Here is a 23,162-nt window from a genome sequence, read left to right on the forward strand (position 1 = left end):
AAGATGCTAGGCTAATAGCATTGTAGCCTGCTGGTTTTTCAGCTTGTAAGTAAAATCAAGTAAATAGTATAATTTTAAAAACAACTCTGAAGCAGAGTTAAGCGTCTCTGTCTAAACACTTGAAAGGAGCTGTTCATGCTGTTCAGCAAACTAGACTGCATATCATGTTTACCTTTGTAAATCCTGGAACAGAATGCAATATTATCTGAGAAACATTATTACCTGATTTTTTTTCCTTCTAAAGCAGAGAATATGTCAGATGCACTTACTGAGATTAAATTTAGTGCTTTAATTAACAAATCTTTCTTGAAAGTATCTACGAGAGAACATTATTTTCTAAAGCCTCAACTGTTGTTCTTGTTGGTTTTTGTTAACGTTCTCGTGGACATCTAAACCAGTAAAATCTTCAATAACCAGTTTAAAAAGCTATTATGCTTTTATTGTCTGAATGTTTCCAGTCCATTTCTAACTGCATCCGCCTATGCAGCAACTTTTAAAAATCCATTAATTTAGACAAGAAATAGTACGTATTAAATCATGTAATCATGTACGAAGGTTATAAAGGTGCAGATAGAAGCAGGAGCCCTGTGACATATTGGGTGCGCCTTGTGGGGAGTTAAGGTTCAAGAAGCTCCATTGTACACAAATTTGACATAGACGATGACTATTCTCCATCCTTGTCTAAACACAATTCAGGATTCTCTTAGAGCAAGCAGTAAGTCGGAGGGTATTTCAGATAGAATAAAACATGATGCTTGAATTTGAACACTTGCTGTAGGGCATGCAACTTTTTTTTCTTTGATTAAAAGCAGTTAAAATGTGTCCTCTTGTATTTCAGAATTTTATCAAAATAGGGTGGTATCCCATCAATTGGATGCATAGGGCTCAAAATGGATAATGAACAGTGTCATTCCTGAAGCATGTAAATTTAGTCATCTCTTGTTTCATCTTTCAGTCGCATATGATAAATCCTATAATAAAACACTAAACTGAAATTTGATTCTTTTTTCATAAAATTGCCACTATAAAGAGATGGATTATACTGAGAAGCTCTGTGGCAGTTTTCATTCCATTGTCTCTTTTGCATATCAGTAAGAATTGGATCAGGCTCCTAAAGAAGTGAAAACGTCCGTAGGAAACGAGGAAAATAAGTTGTTTCTGCCATGAGCCTGACACGCACACAGAGTCATAAAACCAAAATTTGTCACTGCCTTTTGGTATATTCCATCTCCCCTTAGCTGTATTTCACTTGAGCAGTAGATGTACCTGTGTAAAAGAAAAAAAAAATTGCTAGTTTAGGAAGAGTCTGAAGAATTTCTCATGTTCACCTTTCTCCAGGTGTGGTTTATCTTCTGTTTGAATATCTGCAGTTATGTACTTGCTAGTACGCAACTCAGTAATACAAAAAGTCAGTTTGTGAGCAGATCTCCTATAGTGATTTTTCTGTTGTTTGTAAGTCAGGCTGATGGTTATTTATTTTTGTGAGGGAAGTTAAAAGAGCGTTTTTTCCTTAGATAGATTATTCCCAGATTGAAAGGTAAGGGATAGGAAGAAAATTGCCATTGTGCCCCAGTAGGAGGATAGTTTCTTTTGACGAAGGGGGACAGTGAAGAACTGCTCCCCTGGGAATGGGCAATAATTCCAAAGCCTTGTTAAATTTAAATGTTTAAACCAGTACTTTTTCTACTGATCGTAAATATATAAATTTTTACTCTAATCTGTAGATTAAAATTGTTGTACAACACAATTATCATTTGTGTGGTCACTGGCTTCTTAGCATAGTGAAATGAGAAGAAAGTCCCTCTTTAATGTTTCTCCCTGAATTAAAAAAAAACTGCAGGCCCTGTTAAATTTGCATGCTTAGATATAAGCATCTTAAGTTTAGGACTTTACTAGTCTAGTGTCTCAACAGGTAAGCAGCTACATCACAAAAACATCAGTATAATTGGCGCTATTGCCAATAAAAGACATCGAACCTTTGAACGTACATGGAAACTGAGTTGTCCTTTTCTTCTCGTGGGTAGTCTATACAAAGGTGATGGGGACAGTTAATCTGGAGAAATTTGCATTAGTGCTGATTGTGTTGTACTTGTTCCCTGTATAAAAAGGAGGACAAATGTTTCATTATAAAATTGAAATACCATTGTTACCAGTCACGTCACTATTTTTTTAGTAGGTGACGGCATATGAGATTTGTCTATGCTTTTATTACGTATCCCTTCAGTGTAGACACAGATCAGACACAGCCATCAATGTAGATCCAGCCATCATTGAATAATCCAATTTTTAGAACTAATGAAGAATAATTTATTATTTTAGATTATTTCTAATGAATAATCTTACCACAGTGAAGACTTGATCTTTCAAGTTATAGAATACCATCTAAAGAGATTTTTTTTTTTTGCAGGATCAAATCCCGTTTTTAATTCAGATAAGCTTGCAAAATTTGAATGATTATCAGAACTGCTTTATTCAGGAAAATGGGCCCAGTGTTGTTGAGTGATTTCTGTTACGTAGGCCATGATGGAAGTAGCTATCCTGCACTCTTTATCATTCCATCTCCTCCCAATGCATAGTTGCATGCAACATGCATCATTAATGAAGAACTTCTACATACCTGCTGTTAAGTGTCTTTTATGAATAAACTTGTGGTTTTCAAATGTGTTTCTCTTCAAGGTTATTCATTTTGCAATGTAAATGCCAACTGTTAGTGATCTGGAGTGGAAAAAAGCAAAATGATTGCAATTTCTATCTCCCTATTGGAGATTTTTGCCTCAGAATACAGCCATATACACAGTTGGTTTGTCCGTATACAGGAAATGGAAATGATGGCAGCAGCGAGAGAACTGGGCACGAGCAGGTGAGGAGGGGAGGGAACCAATTGCATGAAGTGGATTGGACCAGTGATTGAATAGAGTCCTTTTCTGTGGCCGATTATCACTCATTGACTAGTCGTTTTGATTAGTCACTCGTTCCTGCTCTTTGTTTTTGCCCATTGCTGCCAGTTTTTCACTACTTCTGTAAAACATGCATGTTCTCTTAAAATCACGAGGTACCTGACTAAAAGTAGAAATGATCAGATGTTACCGACAGCTTTTGTTACATTCTTAGCCAAACCAATGACTATGACAGTACTTTGTCAAAAGTTTTACAGCTGTGTAACCAACAAGAAGATGTCTCAGAAGGTATAGTCACATGAAATTTATTGTTTAACAGCAAGCTAGTCTTCAGAAGTTCCCTTCTCAATCATTACTTACCCTGTGCTGTAGTTTGCTCTCATCATCCTTCAGTGATAAATGACTTAACTGCAGGTGGTACCATGGTGGAAATTGAGGCTAAGTCATTGCAACAACCTGAGTTAAAAAAAAAAAAAAAATCCAGAAGTATATGAAAGCCACTGACAGATAGCTTTTATGGTGGTTGTTCACATATAATAGAGTGTTCTGTAGCACACTGAAAAATACTTAGGACTAGTATAATTTTAATATGAAATTAAATGCTACAACAGATAAGGATTGTATTATTGGGTAGCATATTGAATTCAGTCAGAATTTTTTCTGTTAATAAATCTTACCTTGTTGCTGACTGCTGCCTTAGAAGAATCCTGAGAGTCTTTTGTAAGGAGGTCCAACTTGTTCATAAGCAGTGCCTCAGGAGCTGGTTCACAGATGCGTGGAACAGTAAGATGATCACATCTTATGAGGTTACCAGGTTGACTGGAGATTCCTATTACAGGAATAAAATTTAACTTAAAAATTACTTAAAGCTGGAAGCTCTAAAAGAATAGGAGCCATTGCAATGACCTACTGCTAACTTCTTACTACCTTTAAATAATTGTTAATTTGGTTGCCAGTTAGATTGTATGTGTAAATCAGGAGAGTTGGACAAATTGCTAGTGTTCTTTATTGTGAACTCTATTTTTGTACTGTTCCTCTACTGATGGAGCAGCTGTTGCTATGAATCAAAACCCGAGCCGCACACGAGCAGGAACCACTCTTCTTTCAAGATAACTCTTCTGAATGCTCTTAACCTGCACATGCAGCTCTTTTCTAATGGAGCACAGTCAAAATGGAACATAGTTCTGCACAGTTCGGCAGGCGAAACAGGAAACAGCATCTACCAAATGATACAGTTGTACAGTATATAGGAAAATAAACCACACTATTCTTCCATTCTAAAGGCGACTCGATTGCTAGGGTCTTCTCATTCAATTGCTGTTCATGCGCTTCTTTTTTCCATGTAGTGTTTTTTACAGATCATGTCATTACAGAAACTTTCAGGAAAGGACTTGGGTGTCTTAGCATATTTTAATTCTTAAGTTCAGAAATGTAAAGATTATCTTATTAAATTAATCACTTCCTTTTAAGCCTAGCTTTGAAATGTTTCCATGATGCTTTCTCAAAGCTGTAGGAATCATAGCTAAGGTGTAAATTAGCGAAGGGGCATAAACTAACATTATATGTACAATAAATATCATAAAGTTAAAAATTAAACTTGTAACTGCTGTCTGCTTTCTTTGCGGCCTTAGTAAGTGGGCTGTGATTTCCGCTCTACATTAGCGTTCAGAAATAGTTTTGCACCATAAACATATCAGAGTTTTAACTGTTGTATGTGAAATTAGAATCATGCTTGTGGGTATTTAAAATGGGAGAATACTACCAGCTAATGACTTCTGCATAACTAGTAAAATTACATGAGGGAGAATATTTCAGATTTTGCAGATTGGCCAAATTTATATTGATGAGAAATATATATGCTTTAGCTCAGTAAAATGCAATGAAACCAAACATGTATTGAGGAAACAAACGTGTACAGGGATATTTGTTACAGTATGTGGAAACTGATTAATTTTTTGAGAGAGAAACAAAGTTCTGCTTATGGAAATTTCCAGTTATTTTTTCCACAACATTGTTACCTTTTCTGATGTAAACAGTTGTATCCACGGTCTTGCAGATAGTTTTCTTTAGTAGATTAAATTTATCAAACTTGTTGTTTCTTCACAAACACACATGTCTGTTTCTTTACCAGGAGTATAGAGGCATATTTCCTTGAATGCAGGAAGAACTGAATGGTTTTGGAATATAGAGGGAAACGGAAGCAGTTTCTGTTTAGAGTTCCAAATATTTTCCAGAAACCTACTCCCATCACTTTTCTGGATCATTTCAACTTTGTAATGACTTCTGCTCAGAGCTACACACCCCTGCTCCAGAGAATACCCAACTCATTATATTGTCATTCGGGTCCTAGCAAGACAACTCTTGTCTGCATTTATCAACTTCTGGTTTGCCGTGTGGTCTCTGCCTTACATGATACATCTTTCTTTTCAGTTACTCCAAAAAGTACAACTGCTTCTCGCTCTTATCCTGAGTACACAGCATTACTGCATCCTCCCATTTCAGCTAAGTTTTGTTTAAACTGTACAATGCTCTAAGTAATTTTTTGCTGTGAATGAGGTTTAGCCTCTTGGATAATGATATTAATTGCAAGAACTGAGAGATTCAAGCTGAAAAGGAGGTCAACATTTTGGACTTTTTAGTAAAGACATGAAATCTGAAAGCTTAGAATATACTCACATTTGGAGAATTCATAGTAAGATACTCAAGACTTAAAAAGTTTTAGAAAAGAGAGATGTAGATTCAAATGCATGCTCTAATGAACCAAAATAGAACTTCTGGGAAATCAGTGCATGCATGAGCGCTAAAGTAGAATGAGATAAATCTCATCTTGAAAGTCAAACAGTTTATCAAGAGATTGCATCAAGTTCTCTAGATACACACACACACACACACACACACACACACACACACACGTAGAAGTAGTATACTGAATGAGCAAAAAGGTAAGCCTAATAATGTTATCCATAGAACATCTAAGTAAGTAAGTAGAACATCTAACAAGTAAGCAGAACAGAACAACATGTTTAAACCAAGCAGCTCACAAAGCAGTCCTCTGATATAGCAAAGCTAATTAGGATAGAGTCCAACAATTACAAAAGATACTTAGTTGTAAAAAGAGAGCCAGCAATTTTTTGTCTTATCTCTTAAGCAGATCATTAAAGACTTCCTGTTATATTTCTTCATGACTTCTTTTCAGGAAAATCTATGAACCTCTCCCCAGGAGAAGAATGAGACCTACCAGAACAATTTATTTGGCCTATTCTCATCCACCTTGTTTTCTGAGATACAGCCAGGGAATAACAGGCTGAATGAATAGTTCTTACACTAGTCTGTTCTGATTGTTGTCTTTCCTCATTTTCCTCATCTTGTTACACAACATAGGTTCCAAAATTGGAGTCACACTGGATTTATTCACACATGCAGATAACTTCTAAGTACATATTTCAGGACACCCACCATAGCATGAAGTTCAGCTATGAGTTTTGCCATAGCAACAAGTTTGGGTACCACAGATGTAGCATATTCTCAAGTTCCTGAGAATGGATAGGAATTAACCGTAACAGTTAATGCAGAAAGGAAGGTCTGCCCCCATATGAGGAGTTTCAGAAAGTCTTCTATGTCAACACCATCTTCAGGTTTCATAATGAATTTGTGCATGCCCTAGTGGCCTGATAGTTTGGGGCTCCATTCTTTTACAAACAGCAGCAACTCTTCACAGTAAAAGAAAGCCCAGATAGAAGAGTCCTCCAACTGTTTTTTGGGTGAGTCTCTCTTTCCCTTAGATACAAGAAAAGAAGGGATCCAGATAATAAGCTACCTGTATCCCAGACTGACACCTTAAAGATTTCGTTGTTTGTTTTGTACGTGCAGATACCTGTGTTCCAAAAGAGTTTTCAAGTGAACCCGTTCTCATGCTCACAGTTGGAACCTTTTCTTATGTCCTTCCTTGCCTTTTTTCCATGGTCTTCTGATGGAAATCACTGCATAGTTCTGGTTGTCATCTCTGCCTTTGGCCTTCTAACCCAAATCTATCTTTCTTTTAGGGAGAAATACCCATGTTCTACAGATGTTTTCCTCAGGGCTTCCTCTTTGTCACACTAAAGTTGATGCAAAGCATGTCCTGCTCTTTTTCTAAGCAGAGGGAGAAATTGTATAATCTTTCCAGGACAGGTGCTTCATTGCTACTTGACCTATCTACAGTCCACTGTTCTTAGCTCCTGTCCATGAGGAGTCTTACATTTTAATGAAAAGAGTTAGGATTTAGAAAGGGGTGGAGAACATCCATGGATTTTTCTGTGTTTTTTTGTTTTTTCCCCCCTCATTTATTTGAGGTTAATCTTCACTCAGGAAGCAACCGAATGTAGCACTTAAAGATCAGTTATTTTTATGAAATCAAGCAAACTTCATCCAAGCGCAGAATCCTGACTGTCAGCTCTAACATTTGCAAGTACACACTAAAGAAAAATATTTTGACATCTAGACTGTCAGATAATCTGTCAGTAACAGTTATATCATTCAGGGAGAGAAATGATAACTTTCAGAGTAATTTATTGGGAAAATAATGTACTTACGCAGTGAAATACCCTACTGGATGCTAGAAAAGTTACTTGGCATTTTTGTAGGGGAAGTATTTAGCTTTTGAACATGGCTCATTGTCTGGCAACAATACCATAGGAAAGGAAAGCTTGGTCCAGAAATTGTCAGAGGAAAATGTGTACCTGAAAACAATGATATGTCTGAAATACATTTAGGAAGCATTAGGAATGTCCCACTGAAGGATGTAATGCACAGAGAAATGGAAAGGAACGCTCAAAATCATATTCCCTACAGAAGAGGCTAGTGGGACATAAAGGGTCTTACATCAAATGCTTTTTGGTTTGGTTTTTTTTTTTTTTTCTTTATGTGGTATAATTTTAGAAAAGCTAGAGAAGCTCTTTGCGCTGTTTTACTATGTCTGGAAGAACTGCACCGTCTTTGGGCAGAGGTGTTTCCTGGCATGATGCAAAGCTCTATAGAGCTTTCACAGCTGTTGGTTTTACATCTTCCAATTTTACTTCACTCACATTTTTCATTTTTCTTTGTGTGTTAAAAAGGAGTCTGTTTCTGTGAAGAGATGTCTGAGCATTATGTGTAATGATGGCAGTAATCATTTTCAAAGTGCTCAGAGGACTAAAGCCCAGATTTTGTCAGCTTGCATGTTGCTTAGATGATATCAGTCTGAGGCCACTATATAGCGTGCCTGATTTTAATCTGACATAATTTGTGCCCCATATTGATTTACACTTAAAAATAAAGCGATAGTTTTGGCGTGTTGTAACAAAAATAAGGTATTTTTTCATGCATTGTATCGTAGAGTTAACTAGGATAACAAATTTACTAATTGTCATTGCCGTTGCTGGCAATGAGGACAATAGAAGCCAAGATTTTGCGAGAACAGGCAAGGCCTGATCAAATAGGAAAATTGGCAAGTCTAAAGATTATTCAACACTTCAAGAAAGGTATTTAGGACATTGGCAGTCTCGACTATCGAGTTCTTAACTCTGCCCGTCTCATGCAGTCGACTGAGTCTCACTGGAATATATCTTTCCCTTGGTGGTTAATGCCAATAGCGCTGCTCCATTAATCTGCTTCTCCCAGAATCTTTTTTTCAGTGCTACTCCTGATGCCTGAGACGTTTTTCCTTTTCAGATACGCTGAGCCGTTAGCTTCAGTTGATCAAATTCACCCTGAGTTTCATGTGTTCTGAGTTACCCACTGGAAATTACAAAATAAAATGTGTAAGACATGATCTTAGATTGTTACAGCTTACCGCATCCATGTCAACCTTTTATTCAGTTACCATTTTTAGTTAAAAAAGCAGCCTATAAGAAATTACTGTGAAACTTTCTTGCTTTTTCGTTTTTATGTATCTTCAGCAAAACTACAAAATGAAAAACTGTTACTATATTCATCTTTATTTATCTTCCTTATTTGTTCTTCTGTATTTCTTCCTTTTCCTTTTTGTAAGGCAAAACAGAAAAGGGGGAAGGAGAAGACTGAGGGTGAAAGGAGGAAAGGAAAAGGTAGAAGAAAAGCAAAAACAAGGATAAAATTAAAAAGGAGACATTTTATTTGTGTTTATTTTATTCTGATAATTTTTTCATGGAAACTTTTAAATCAAAAAAGTTCCTACTTAAACCTGTGAAATAACAGTAATTTTTAAAACAGTAGTTTTGTCTTTAGAAATACCATTTCTACTGTAAATCAACATGGCTTCACTGAAGTCAATTGAGGACAAGTTTCACAAACTTTAGCCGTTGTGTCTCTCGCTCATAATTAATATGTTTCAGAATACTTCATCTGAGTTGACAAGATGTGCATATGGTATCTGAGTTACCAGACTGCAGAGCTGCAGTCTTTAGCCTGCCTCTCTTTTTCTCCTTACTATTGTATTTTACTCACAATCTTTTGCATCAGACTTAGATTATCATCCTTTTTTCCAATAAAGTAACCAGCATATTAAAATATTCTATGCACGTTATAATAATAAAATAAATTAGTTTTTTTAAACTTTAAAAATTATTTCACAAAATCATAACCAATTTTAAAAGTAAGCGGTCTGAACTTTTTGGATTTTATTATGGATGTGGTCAAGATTTATTTGCAGTAAACCTGCCTCCATCTCAAATTTAATAAAGCAGATTTTCCTGCATACAAAGCACACATCAGCCATTAGTATCTAAACAATATGAGTTGCCTACTCCATGTGGCAACCTGTAAAAAAAAAAAAGTATTTGGGGCCACATACGTGTGACGTGATAACATGCAATGCAATGTATAGAAAACAGTTATTTGGAAGTATCCTGTATCCATACATTGCAAATAAAATGATAGATCATGTTTGCATTGCTCTATCACAGTTCGGCTAGTGGTAATGTCTGCACATACTTCAAATTTTCCAAATTCAGGTGGTACTGTAGATTTTCTCAAACAGATAAACCGAGAGGTTAAATATTTTATTAGAGGTCTATCTTTGCATCAGACTGATGGATCAAAACTCCAGATCAGAGTTCAATTCTAGTTGTACTGAAATCAGTGAAACATTTTCCATTCACTTCAGTGGGATCAGAAGTCAGCTCTCAGAGAATAGGGGAACAATATTGCTGCCAGCTGAAGCTGATGTAAAACTGTGCTATTGCCAGACGTGGAAGTCATGTTCTTGCTTCTACTTTTGGCCACGTTTCTGACTGCATCCTTGATGCTGGCCTAGCGATCACAGGCTGCTCAGGAAGCAAGATCAGCTTGCTGATCCGCCTGAGGAATATCTTAGGAAAGAAAAAATTATTCATCTTTTAGCTCTTACCATCACCTAAGGCAAATGATATCAGCTATTGTTAACATAGTATGGACTCCAAGCTGTGAATCAGCATCCACAAGATACTTAAATTCAATATGATACGAAGCAAGAGCACAAAGTGCAGCACTGCTGAAGCATTTCATTTCATGAAAACCATACAAACAGGCTGAGTGTTGTGGATAAGATGTAAAGGCAGATTATTACTTTTTTCCAATTTAAATACAGCTGGAAGATGCTGAAGAAAATCATGTTAAAGCACAAAAGACTGAGCAGGATGTAGAGAGAATAGTAGGATGAATTAGAAGTAGTTATTATCAGACTGGATGGCTATTTAAAGAAGCATTGCAGTGCAGAGGCTTTCAAGCAGGGTTGAGGATCATGAACAGGCCTAACGTATTTGTACATCGTAAAGTATAATAGATGAAAATAATTTAAAATCCACAAGCATTTTTTTATTATTATTTAGTCAATGATGTAGATTCTTGTAATGTTTTATCCAATTTTTATTTGTTGTCAGGCCTGCTAATATATTAAAAATTTATAGTATCTTCTTTAAAATTATTTCTTGTTCTTTTGCTACAACATCTGGTAGAACAGATAGTTTCACATTTCTGTTTATGTGCTTTTTTAATTTTTTGTGCTATGCACATTTTTCTGAAATCAAGAAAACCAAATAAGGAAAAACAATTAATGAACTTTGCAAAAGGTAAGTAGCTTCCTCGTGTAGTGACTAGGGACAAAAAAGCTTGTTTTTCTCCCCAGATATTCCAATGATAACGCACAACAGTCATGCAGACATCTGAACTTTATCTCCTTAATTTGCTTTCTTAGGTTTCAAAATCTCTGTTACTTTCAGCCAAGCATAAACTGATAATGGTTCCAACTGCACATATCCTATTTAATTAAAATAGAGTAAGTCCCTTCTGTTATCTCAACTAAGTGATAAAAAACAGACATAGTAGGGTGAAGGCCAGACTCCAGATTCTGACGTTCCTGAAACTTTTTTATTTCAAGAATTCTGATAACTTTTCTGTTGTTTTCTTCCTTTTGTATTAATAGTCTCTTTGGTGTTTTCTCTTTACAGTAGATGCCAGGAATCCCAGACTATGTTTCTCTCAAAGATCATTTTGTAGTTGAAATGTTTGTTTGTTCCTTTTTTTTAATCTGACTATCTCCATGGTGTCTTTCTGTGGAATTTTCATGGCTCATTTCTTTAATTGATAAATAGTTTTGCATACAGTTTTGTATTCCCAGTTATCTATCTTTGGCATAGCTAGTTTTGTAATTATTTCAAAAGAATAAAAAATACATTGAAAAACTCTCAGTAGACCTCGCCAGTTACATGACTTCTGAATAGGGAACCACAAGATTGTCAAAGAAACAAACATGGCAGATAAAATATAACTGGGACCTCAGTGGGACATTTGACACAGTGTTATTCAGTTTTATATTGATTACGTTAAGATTAACTGGAATGCAGACACTGCTCTAAAGAAAAGATAATGAGAAATGTCTTAGGTTGGAAGGACCGCTGGGGGACGTGGAGCACAGTTCTGCCTTATTTGGTATCTTACTGAACCATTTACAAGGAAGGAAGCTGATTATTCTTACTTAGAATGAATACCAACATACAAACACCAAAGAGGAATGTAATAACGCAAAATCTGCATCTGAGCTTACAAACGTAGGACTGTGAATTACAAACAACAGTTCTCTTGGCCAAGTGCAAGCAAGCGCTGCTAAGGTAATATGACCAAGAACACAGCTGTTTCAGGGGAGAGACAAACTTAAAAGACAGAAATGCTGAATAAAGCCTAGCAATAGCAGTAGGCAGGTATATACAGCAAAAGCACGATGAAATTTTGCATAGGAGCGATACTACTTAAGAGAGCAGTATGTATTGCCTTCTTTTCACAATACTTTTGTGTTCATATTTGAAAATTTGATCTAGGTTCCACCTCACTATCAGAAAAGTATTAAGGGGATTTACAAAAGAGCAGAAAACTTGCAGGGAGAGTAGAAGTTCTGATTTAAACAGTAAAATGTAAAAATGCAAACATGTGAAACTCTTACTGATAATCCTAATTAACAGTGTCCTGGTGGCGTTAGTATGTTCTCTAAGGTTTGGATCCCAAGGTTTGAATTTATGTGTTTACAGCTTCAGAGCTTTTAACTGGCATGAAAAAGGGGAATACGGACCATGTTTATTGTCCTCCCTGGTTATCCTATTCCTAAAGCTTGCCATATGCTTCTGTGTTCTTCTGAAACAGATCTGAGTATTCGGAACTGATAAACAGCTGAGGTATACAAGCTGAAGAGGCCCTATAACATCGAGAAGAGGACTAGAGTGCAACTTGTTAAACAAGACTGAAAAAATTAGATGAAATTTAAAAATAGAAAAATTCAGGTTAAGTGTTCAGAACCACTTAGTTACCAAGATTTATCAGGTAGTGTAAGTCATTGGTTGAAACATTTGAAACTAGACGAGAAAAGACATGGAAAAATTAATGATTAATTCTGCATTGGTTGGATGTAGTAGGAAAACTAATCAATAATAATAAATAAAAAAGATAAATAATAGATCTTTAACATCTAAAATTTCTACTGCATCCAGGAAATTGAAACTGCTTATACGTGCATGCGAGAGACACCAGAACTCAGCCCTATAGTCGCTGAAATCCAGTCACTTCAGTTTGACAAGACAATCCCAAAGAATTCTATGTTGCATGAGAATGAAGACTGTAAATCTTATTTTCAGTTCTGCCATCTATTTGAGCTCCATATAAAATCTGTACATGCAGAGATACTGGCTACAAGATTTTGAATCCCTGGAAATCCAGAGCTGCAGGCAGGAACTTTCTGGAGGCCAAGCTTGCTCCTTCACCTACAGCAAGAAGTGGTAACACTGTTAATTAGACATTGTCCCTCTCATATTTTATGTATTACTTCAGGGCCTGTGGGATATGCCTATGCTTTTGTATAAGCATATGTGTTGAGGGATTTGTTTACTTTCAGTGGAAGGAAAGCAAACAACAAGGGTCAATAGTAACGTTTTAGATCGTTTTCACGGTGTGGGAGTGGGTAGCTTAGTTTGAGGTTACCCAGTCCTCAAGAAGGGACCAAGAAGCACACAAAATTTGACATCAGTTAGTGTTGCTGCTGACAAGAATTCTAGGAGTGAATAGGGAGGCTGGAACAGAATTTCGGCTCTGTAGTGTGTTTTCTATAAAAAGCTCCCTTCTGATGTCTCTCTCAGTTTCATTCTGCTCATTTTTCATACCAAAGCTAAAACCAGTTGTAAGCTGCCTTCCTTTCCCTGCAATTCCTCCATTTCATGTCAGTTAGTAGCACACTGAGTTAACTCCTCCAAATCAAGAGCCAATAATGTGTTGCTTCAGGAGGTGCCTAACCACTGTAATGAAATGTCCTAAAAAATCACAGACCTTTACAGATGACATTTTCATTTGCAATACGTGGAAGATGGGTTTAGCAAATGGATGCCTTCTACAAAAGTCAAGATTAGTCGTCTTATTCTTGCATCAAATATGAAGTAGTTGTTTTACATGAGGAATTACGGTAGAGCCAAATAATCCAATATTGTTGATCTGTTTGTCTGCCAGGAGGTTATGAGTGAAAAATCTTTCGCCCTGTTGTTAACGCAAATCCCATTAGTGCAGAGGTTACTCTAGGATCACTGTGGTAGAAACTGATACGCTGCTCAGTGCTGAAAAGAATGTTTCTCTTCCAAATAAAAATAGAGAGAGCTTTTAACATAGAAAAAATATGATTACTTAAAATTTGATAACTTAAAAACCACAATGTTTTTTTACAATAGCAAGTTCTATCAAAAGCTGCTATAAAACATGGCTTAAAGCCAGGTAGAATTATGCTTAGTATTTCAGTCATAAACAGCCTAACTTCAGTGTGGTCTGTAATTACTACCCTAGCCTTCTATAGGATCTATCTACAGTTATTTTCTTTGCCTGCCATCATGAAAGGTAGACTACCTCAGTTTTATGTGTGGTATACTTTGTCTGATTTCACAATAATAGTTCATAGCAGTTGATTTGTCACCATGGATGAGATCTTCCCTCATTTTTACTTCCACAGTCCTATTGACTTGATGTAACAGTAATGTATTGTGTAACACATTACAAAAATTAGTGCAGGGTATGATAAAAGAAATGGCAGTTCCAATAAAAAGTGGAACATAATTTGCCTTCATTTATACGTGTGTAATCGAGAGTGCTTTGTAGTGATTTCTACAGTATGTTCTTCTGTATTTAGAAAAACAAATATGTATCTTTTATAATAGTGTATAAGAAACTGCAAAACTCCTCCAGCTCAGTGCAGTTGTTCACAGCTTTTTGCCTTTCTTCTGATTTATTTTGTGCTCGTATGCATAACGCACCAGTCACCTTTCAACACACACCCTTCCTGAGTGCCCAGCTGAAGCCTTAGAATGCACTTGCCTCCCTGGATTACATCAGGTTCCCCCTTACATTCCCTTTCTTGCTCTCCTACTGTACTTTGCTGCCTATTTTAATTTTTCCCCTCAAAGAGCAGAAACAATTTAGGTTTTTAATTTCACTACTTTTTAAAAGAAATTGTCATGCTTCTCTTTATGGTTGAGTAGCTCTAAATGTCAATTTGGAATCTGGCCAGAAGGTCTTTTGGCCTCATTGGAGCTGCAGGCTGCAGGGTCTTGTGCTTTATTTCTCAACCAGCTCTCCATAGCGGTGCTCACACGCAGCCGCTGTGACACAGCCTCATGCCTGCTTGTACAGTCCTTAATCAGGTGACCTTCTATGGGGACTCATGGAAAATTTCCTTGAATAGAGATCACTTTGTGTGAATTACAATCTATTTGTTTTTAAAATCTCCCTTTACTGGTGCTTATGTCAGTATTTAAAACCAGTAATAGGAACAGAGGGACTATTGAGTAACAATTGCGGCGGGTCAGAAAAAGCACAGGCCAAACAAGAGAGCCTTTACAGCAGGCAGGTGCACGTTCAGGCCTCTGCCCGGCGAGGGCTGTGCAAATTTGGAACCAAAAAGGGGGAAGAGGATTGAATAATGCAGCTCATGGAAGTGGGAAGAGGTGCGCCAGGCTGCTGCACTCAGGAAAGAGGGAACCCCCCCCTCAAAGGAAGGGCCTTCGGACTTCTAACTGACAGAGATCTGAGCAGCTAGAATAACTTGTGTTTGAGAAAAGGACTAAACAAGACTCCACAGAAATATGTGTGTGTGTGTGCGCGAGGGTGCTTGGGGGTGCCTTATTCTAAGCGCTCTGTACATTTGAAATGGCCAAAGAGAGAACAGAGGACTGCAGGGCCATCTCAGGCCACTGGAGGTACCTTCTGAGAGCAAAAGTTCACACTCTTCAATTTCTGCATGATAGACCTTTTTTTACATAACTATGTTAGACAATCTGCAATCTATTCAAACTGTGATTAAATCTTTTAACTGTTTGGAGCAATCCTCTGAATGGAAACTGCTCATGTGTGTTACCTGTGTCTGCATAATAGTGTGTGTGAAAAGCTGACCCTCTGCTCCTCTCCGGAGTCAATGATATGCTTTCATTCCTTATTTCAATATTGTTACTGTTTGAGGAACTCTTGTTGTAGTCTAGTGCTAGATACAGACCCCCAGCACTGCACAGAAACCTCAGTATGAATTAGGACAAGAATTTGAAGAGATTTTAGAAAATACTATTGAAATTATTTTCATGTCAGCATAAATTAATATACAGGGGCAAAAAAAGCATGATACTATATGTTAGAACAGTGTTTTTACAAGACTGCCTTTTAGAGAACACAGTTCATCCAGAACAGAAAGTGTCACTGTTGTATGTGAAATGGACCAGAGGACTTTTTAGGGACTTGGTTGGAAAGAAAAAAAAAAATCACATCATTTTTTTTTTCCTGTGAAAGATGCTACTTATTTTATAAACAGAAAACAGCTATTTGCAGCACTAAACATTAAACTAGGAACTGTTAAAAGATTTATGTTAACTAAGAGCATCTAATAAGTTCACAATGTGAGAGCTAATGAATGAGTTGATTTTAATATGTATCACATTTCACTGTAGAAACATTATGTTTTCCTCTACTCACAGTTTAATTTTATCCTCATTTGACATTCCCAGTAGGCAAAGCTAAAAGTAAGCTAGGCTGTCCTGTATTACAGATACAAAAAAAAAAAAAGAAAGATCCCTGAAATAAAGCTGAGTCAGCTGAGAAGACAAGAAAGATGTCTGAATCCGAAGGAGCAGTCTCTGGTTGACAAGGATGAAACACAGTTTCACTTATCCTACCACAAAAGTTTGACAGACTGGTCAAGGTTGGGAATCACGGGAAACAAGCACAGTGAATTTCAAGTTGAGAAAAAGAGACATGAGAGTGAAAAATAAGGAGGGAGAACGGGGCTCAGTTTGTCGTCAGATTTTCTGGCCTCTTGAATTGCTAATCTTGCTGCTTGCCAACTAAGGAACTCTGCTATTTGCTGCTTCACTGCTTTATGCTCATTCCCAGCCTGCCTTTGTATGGTGAGGCAGCGATGTAGGGCTTCACTGATGGACAAATCTAAACTCTTTGATCTCAGTATCCTAACTTGGCATTTGCAAGCTAATTAAAAATAGACAAACTTACACACACCCATTAAAGTACAGCAATGCATTTATAAATGTAATTGAGCTGTGACTAATTCCTCACATTTCATTATAAACTAATAAAAATCCATTACAGGGCAATGAATGGATCCTGCTAATAGCAGGCCCTGTCTCCTCTGTCCTGCATAATCTTTGCAACTTTGCAAAGAATGGGCAAACGCTACCAGGATGATTTGGTAGCATTGCATATCTGCTTTGCACATTTATAAGTGACAGTGCAAGCTGTAAGACCGTTTAGTGTCAGAATATTAGCAGGTTTCATAAGCTTTATGTATACTTGTGCCTCTGTGGACTATAATGGCATTTTTTCTGTTCCTGAGCTAAGGAGAAGCTTGCTTTTCTCTCCTTTCTTTCAAAGCAGTCACTCTAGGGACAGATGGATATTACCTTCTTGCCAGTAGCAAGAAGGCAAAATCTCAGATGCATCTTAGAACTATCCTCCTTGACAAATAGGTTGTGTTCTTTAGTCTCCTGATATGTTCCAATCTTGCATTAGCCCAAAGAAGCCTTAGCAACTGCTGCCTTCTCTGTAAGACTAACTATAAGCGCGTATTTTCTTTTCCCTTGATTATCTTGTGCATTTCAGGACTTTTTAATCAATTTGGCGCAGGTATGTAATTGCATAGAGCAAGCACAGTTGGAGGGCTTTATCTGCTACTTGTTCAGTTAGCTCAGTTAAATACAGAAGCACCTGCCAAGTGTTTCACCAGAGCCACAACGCATCTGCATACAGCCCTAGCTAAGAAGTTCTTCCTTCTGAAATATCCTTTCTATGCCTAAATAGGCTGCCTGATGGAGTCTTGCGCCATTTGCTCCTGTCCCCAAATTCTTGCAACAGTAGCAACCAGTCGTGCTCCTTTGACATCTGGGGAGGCATGGACAGGCACAAAGAGGGAAAATACATATATATATGTATTTAGGTCTTTTTATTTCCTTTCAGTATGGTTACTTTATGATTTTTGAAGGAAATGTAACTGTAATCCAGTGTGATTTTGGAGTAAGGAAAATGTTAGATAAAAATTAACAATTTAAATCAGGAAAATGATTTGTGAATTAAAATACTTTTTTCCTGTAGCTTTGCAGAATTACTTTCCCTTTGCTTTTAGAGTAGGTACAGCAATTTTCAGGCCAGACCAATAATTGATTTTTTTTTTTTCCTAAAGAAGACTAGTGGGTGAATTTCCATACACAAGCTTAAACAAAGGTTTGCCCTAGAATTTAGCTGCAATTGAGCTTTGAAGAAGCCACCATCCTGTCCAGCATCCTGCCTTCCATCAGTAATGGACACACAGTGTCATGCAGCAGACTTAGGGATAGCTCTATAAGAAATTGTTACAATCCCCACTTTTCAGGCTGGAAGCATGATCTACAGGAACTGCAACTTAGTTTTGACAAGGGAGTGATCCAGCAGTGCTTTAGACTAACAATGCTCAGCAATGTCTCCAATTGACTGTGCGTGCTAGTACAACACAGAAAGAAAAACATTGAGAATGATCAACAGGAAAACATCCTGCAACGAACTTTACCGTTTGGGGGGTTTTTTGGTTGCTTATCTTTTCGCTATGACACCACCAACTAAGGGAGATTTTTCTGTGATTTGATTTGATTAACAAATACGAACAACGATTGTAGTCACTTCAATATTTTCGTCATCTGGAGTTGGCACTGAAAGTATACCATACCAAGGCAAATAAGGAAGAGATATAAAATTGGCCTGGTGAAAAAAAAGAGAGAACTTGCCCCTTACTTGCAGGAAGAGCTCTCTACCTGAGTAGTGTTAGGGAGCTTGCATAGAAAGTGGTAAGAATTAAAAGCCCGGTCTCTTTTTGGTTCATAGCAGAATTCCCCTTGATTTCAGTAGGTCTAGAATCGCCAGAATCACATATCGGTAGCTTCCAGGAAAATGTCACTTTATTTGAATACATGGAGCTAACCAAAGCCAGGACTCTTGATTCACTCCAGGTGCAGGTTCGGTGAAGAAGGTGAGGGGGCTGTTGCCCCTTATTAGCACCGCAGAGTATCACAAATGTTCTCCTTTGTCCTCTGAACTCGTCATACCTTCTCAACCCCCCTTCAAACCCCATCTCTGCCTGTCCCTGTGTTTGTGACTACAGTCTCCATAGGACATTTATTTTTTCCCTTACATTCAGGATAAGCTTAAGGGCCTCTTATTCACTGCACTCTTAAAAAAAAAAAAAGGAATAGTTTTCAGAATAATGTATGAAGCGGAACAGTAATTTGGGTTGGTTTTGACTTGCAAACCAGGGAAAGTGCACTGGAATAGTCCAGGCTGTGAAAGTATTGGTTTGCTGTAACTTGAGAATGGAGGCACTGCTGTTCTGGACCCACTTGCAGCTTGCTCGCACCACAGTCTAAAGGGCCTGATAAAACACCACTTCCTGTTGGCTGCAAGCCTAATACATGGGAATGGGTCTCTGTCTTTTGCTTGAGGCTTCTTCCTGCATTACACCCCTTTTGCGGCAGGATAGTTTTGAACTCTGATCATTTTGGTGACCTGCTGACCGCACGGCAATGCCAACTGCAGTGCTGGCATGAGAGAGGGGACAGAAAACGCCAGTGAAGTGTTAGGAGCAAGCTGTTGCTTCAGAGGGGCAAGAGACCATGTAGGCTGGCTTCCCTGCTGAGAGCACAGTCTTGTGAAGCTACATCCTGGGTACCCTGACTCATCTCCCTGGGAGCACCTGCTTATCTTCAGTGATGATCCAGAGAATTTAGACATTGGACTTTGGTCCTCTGAAGACATGTTTCTAGTTAGATGTCCACAGTGCCCTGTAGTGATGGTGTGAGGGTATCCTAACATGGCCCGGCTCATGTTTAAGTCTGACTAAGTCATGTTTAAGTCCTGCCCCTCTACTCAGCCCTGGTGAGGCCTCACCTGGAGTACTGTGTCCACTTCTGGGCTCCCCAGGACAAGAGAGACATGGCACTCCTGGAGAGAGTCCAGCGGAGGGCTATCAAGATGATTAGAGGGCTGGAGCACCTCTCCTAGGAAGAAAGACTGCAAGAGCTGGGCCTGTTCAGCCTGGAGAAGAGAAGATTGAGAGGGGATCTCATCAACGTGTACAAGTATCTGAAGGGGGAGTGTCAAGAGGATGAGGCCAGCCTCTTCTCCGTGGTGCCCAGCGACAGGACAAGAGGCAACGGGCAGAAACTGAACCACAGGAAGTTCCACCTAAACCTGAGAAAAAACTTCTTCACTGTGAGGGTGACAGAGCATTGGAACAGGTTGCCCGGAGAGGTGGTGGAGTCTCCTTCGCTGGAGATACTCAAAACCCGTCTGGATGTGATCCTGGGCAATATGCTCTAGGTGACCCTGCTTGAGCAGGGGGGTTGGACTAGATGATCTCCAGAGGTCCCTTCCAACCTCAAGCATTCTGTGATTCTGTGACTACCCATTTCCTCAGTCAACATCAATGGATTATTGACTCGCATCACTTTTAAAAGCCAGTTCTAAGACTGTATGATATTCTAAAGGTCAAAAATCAGCAATAGATATTTGTGAAGGCCAGGAAACAGGGAGCGTGAAATCACCTTTTATAAGAGTCTTTCAGGAAAAAATTGCACATTAGGATTATTTGGCCCATCTAATATATCTAGCTAGTCCTGATCACTATGGACCTGAGTTTTTCATTCTTTAAATTATTTATCCTCTTAACTTCTTTGTGAGATATATTGCAGATAGGGCACAGATACTCTCACCTAACATCATGTAGGAGGTCTGAGACAGAACAGGACCTGAACCCCAATCCCAGGCTGAGGCTTTGACCGCTAGACCAACTTCCTCTATACTCTTGCTAGAATCTTGCTAGATTATGGAAAAAAAAGGAATTGTTCATTTCACCTATAATCTAATTATATAGGTTTTACATATAGAGAGATCTTATATATATGCACACACACATATATAAATAAACATACGTTTATTTTATATAATATTTATAACATGACATTGTATATAAAATGTTTTATTTAAAATAAAAACAAATTATTTTATATATAACTGCTTTCAAAGTGCATTAGTGTGACACTATATGTTGTCTCTCACTGCAGAATTATTATTTTCTACTTTATTTTTCACCCTGTCCATTTCTAATTGTAAGCAACATGAAAGCAGCTTCATTAGTACCTTATTTTGGCTAACATGCAGATATAAATGCGTAGCATTTATTTGCAATATTGCTGTTCACAAAATGTTGCCACGCTATTGCATTGCTTTGTTTAAAGTTCTCCTCTACAAGGTTCTTTGCAAAGCCTCTGTAGGAGGCTTTGCAACAGGGATGTTTGAAATTCTTTTTTTCTGAAAATTATTCTGAAAAGTCTGTCCTTTTCAAGGCACTGGCCAGGTGCACAGCTATTATTCTCTTTTCGTTTTCATTTTCTTTACCTCTGCAGCACAGAATAATAGTCCCTATCTAAAATTTTATATATCAAATATATTGCTGAATCTCTACCACATACTCCCTCTTTAGCAGGTTTATTGAGCACTGAAGCACTTTCAGTGATTCTCCTGCCAGCATAATATTCAGTCCTTTAGAGACCAGCCTGTTTAGGGACCAGTTCTGCCACCATTGCGCCCATTGGGCATTCCTTACGTTGCATGTAGTCCCACAGATGTCAGTGGGTCTCTCATATTTCTGGAGTACATTGATGCCATCTATGCCAAAACCTAGCCTTAAGCAGTTGTGTCCTGCGCACACCCACAATGCCAGACCTATGCCAAACCACGAACATTCCCCAGCTGGCATCCGTGCAGCTGCTCATCCCCGGGCAGAAAATCCCCTCCAGTTCTGACCACTGCCATGGAAAAGATCACCCAAACCCCCAGTTTATTAACCTCCATAGTTATTCTGCGTGGGGTCTTTCACTGAGCTCACTGCAGTAGAGAAAAAGCACTGGAATTTGACTTAAAACCAACCCTTTAAGCCAAATGCTGTAAAGTATATGTTTTGCTGCATTGGCAGCTAAGAGACTGGTCCTAGGCCCTTAATGGATAGGAGCAAATGGAGCATAAGTGAAAAATCTTCGTCCACTTCAAACTTTGCTGGCTCCATTATTCGTGGACATCACAAATATCTAACACAAAACATAGCGCTGGATTAATATAAATGCACCTAGGTGACAGCAGAAATGTGACCAGAGACACTTTTCTCAGAAAGGCTTTTTGCCTAGGTAAATTATTCATCTTCAAAAGTGCATACAGGATCACTTCTAACTGATACATTATGCTGTGGTGCAATGCATTCGACACGAATAGAGAAGCAGCCTTAAGATTTTGGGATACATTGACATTTACATGAAAATGTGGAGACTTTCCCTGATTCTAGGCACTTGAAATACAACTCCAGAGAGAACTAAAGTAAACATAATTTTCTTAGTGTGTTAAGAAATTCAAACTGTGGAAAGAAGACATTTTTGAAAAACAGATTTTAGTCTTTGAAATAATTAGACTGAACTGAACAGATTTTTGGCATTATTTGTAGCCCAGTCATTGTTCAGCCTTTGTACTTAGAAGAGCAATTAAGACTCCTTTGGAAACATCCTTACTTGAACTCTTACAATAATAAAAACACTCCTCCATAAGACCACATTAACATATGGTTTTCGTAATGACAGCACAAACAAATCACCCACTCATCAAACATATTTAGGAGGAAGACAGGAACAAACAGAACAAACAGATTTTCTAAAGATTACTTACTGGTCCTGATCAATCAAAAAAAAAAAATCCTAAATTGAATTCAGAAACTGCCTATGGGATATAGAATACACATAAAATATGCAAAATACAAATAATTGGTTTGTAGCAAGAAACATGAATAGCACTGAACATTGTAGAGCAAATTTTATAGCTATTATGCTGCAAAGCTGTATTTCAATAATATTGAAATACATATTGGGCTACAGATGCCCAACTTATTGATCCACTGTTGGATTCTCACTAGTTTACTCCTTAACTTTAGTGATACATCAGGAGTAAGCAAGACAGAGATAAAGCATGTATACACTAGTGATCACTATGAGAACATCCTTCCTGGTTTTGCTTCCTTGGAGGTAACTCCAGGGCAAGATCCCAGCTGAACAAGAGCTTCCATTATTTGTACTGCTCTGCTCAGCCCCATCCCTGACAGCTGCAGCAGGAGCCCCAACATGGCCCCCCAACGTAGCCAAGGTGACTGTGTGCTGCAAATAGGAGACAAAGGTTTAAAAAAATGTATTCCGACAGCAGGGCTCACCGCGA

General features: G+C 38.0%; 2 long non-coding RNA genes across 2 annotated transcripts in view; one reads left to right on the forward strand and one right to left on the reverse strand.

Moving 5' to 3' along the window:
• The window catches only part of LOC138061826 (uncharacterized), a 36,282-nt gene that overhangs the window by 6,491 nt on the left and 6,629 nt on the right, over window positions 1-23,162 (forward strand). The window lies entirely within an intron of this gene.
• Window positions 421-3,726, reverse strand: LOC138061828 (uncharacterized). Its single transcript, XR_011135778.1, has 5 exons — window positions 3,575-3,726; window positions 3,258-3,353; window positions 2,618-2,715; window positions 1,989-2,096; window positions 421-1,266 (listed from the first exon to the last, which is right to left on the reverse strand). It is a non-coding gene; the product is annotated as an uncharacterized lncRNA (long non-coding RNA).

The sequence above is a fragment of the Struthio camelus genome, chromosome 1 (assembly GCF_040807025.1).
Source record: "Struthio camelus isolate bStrCam1 chromosome 1, bStrCam1.hap1, whole genome shotgun sequence".
Lineage (NCBI taxonomy): Eukaryota > Metazoa > Chordata > Aves > Struthioniformes > Struthionidae > Struthio > Struthio camelus.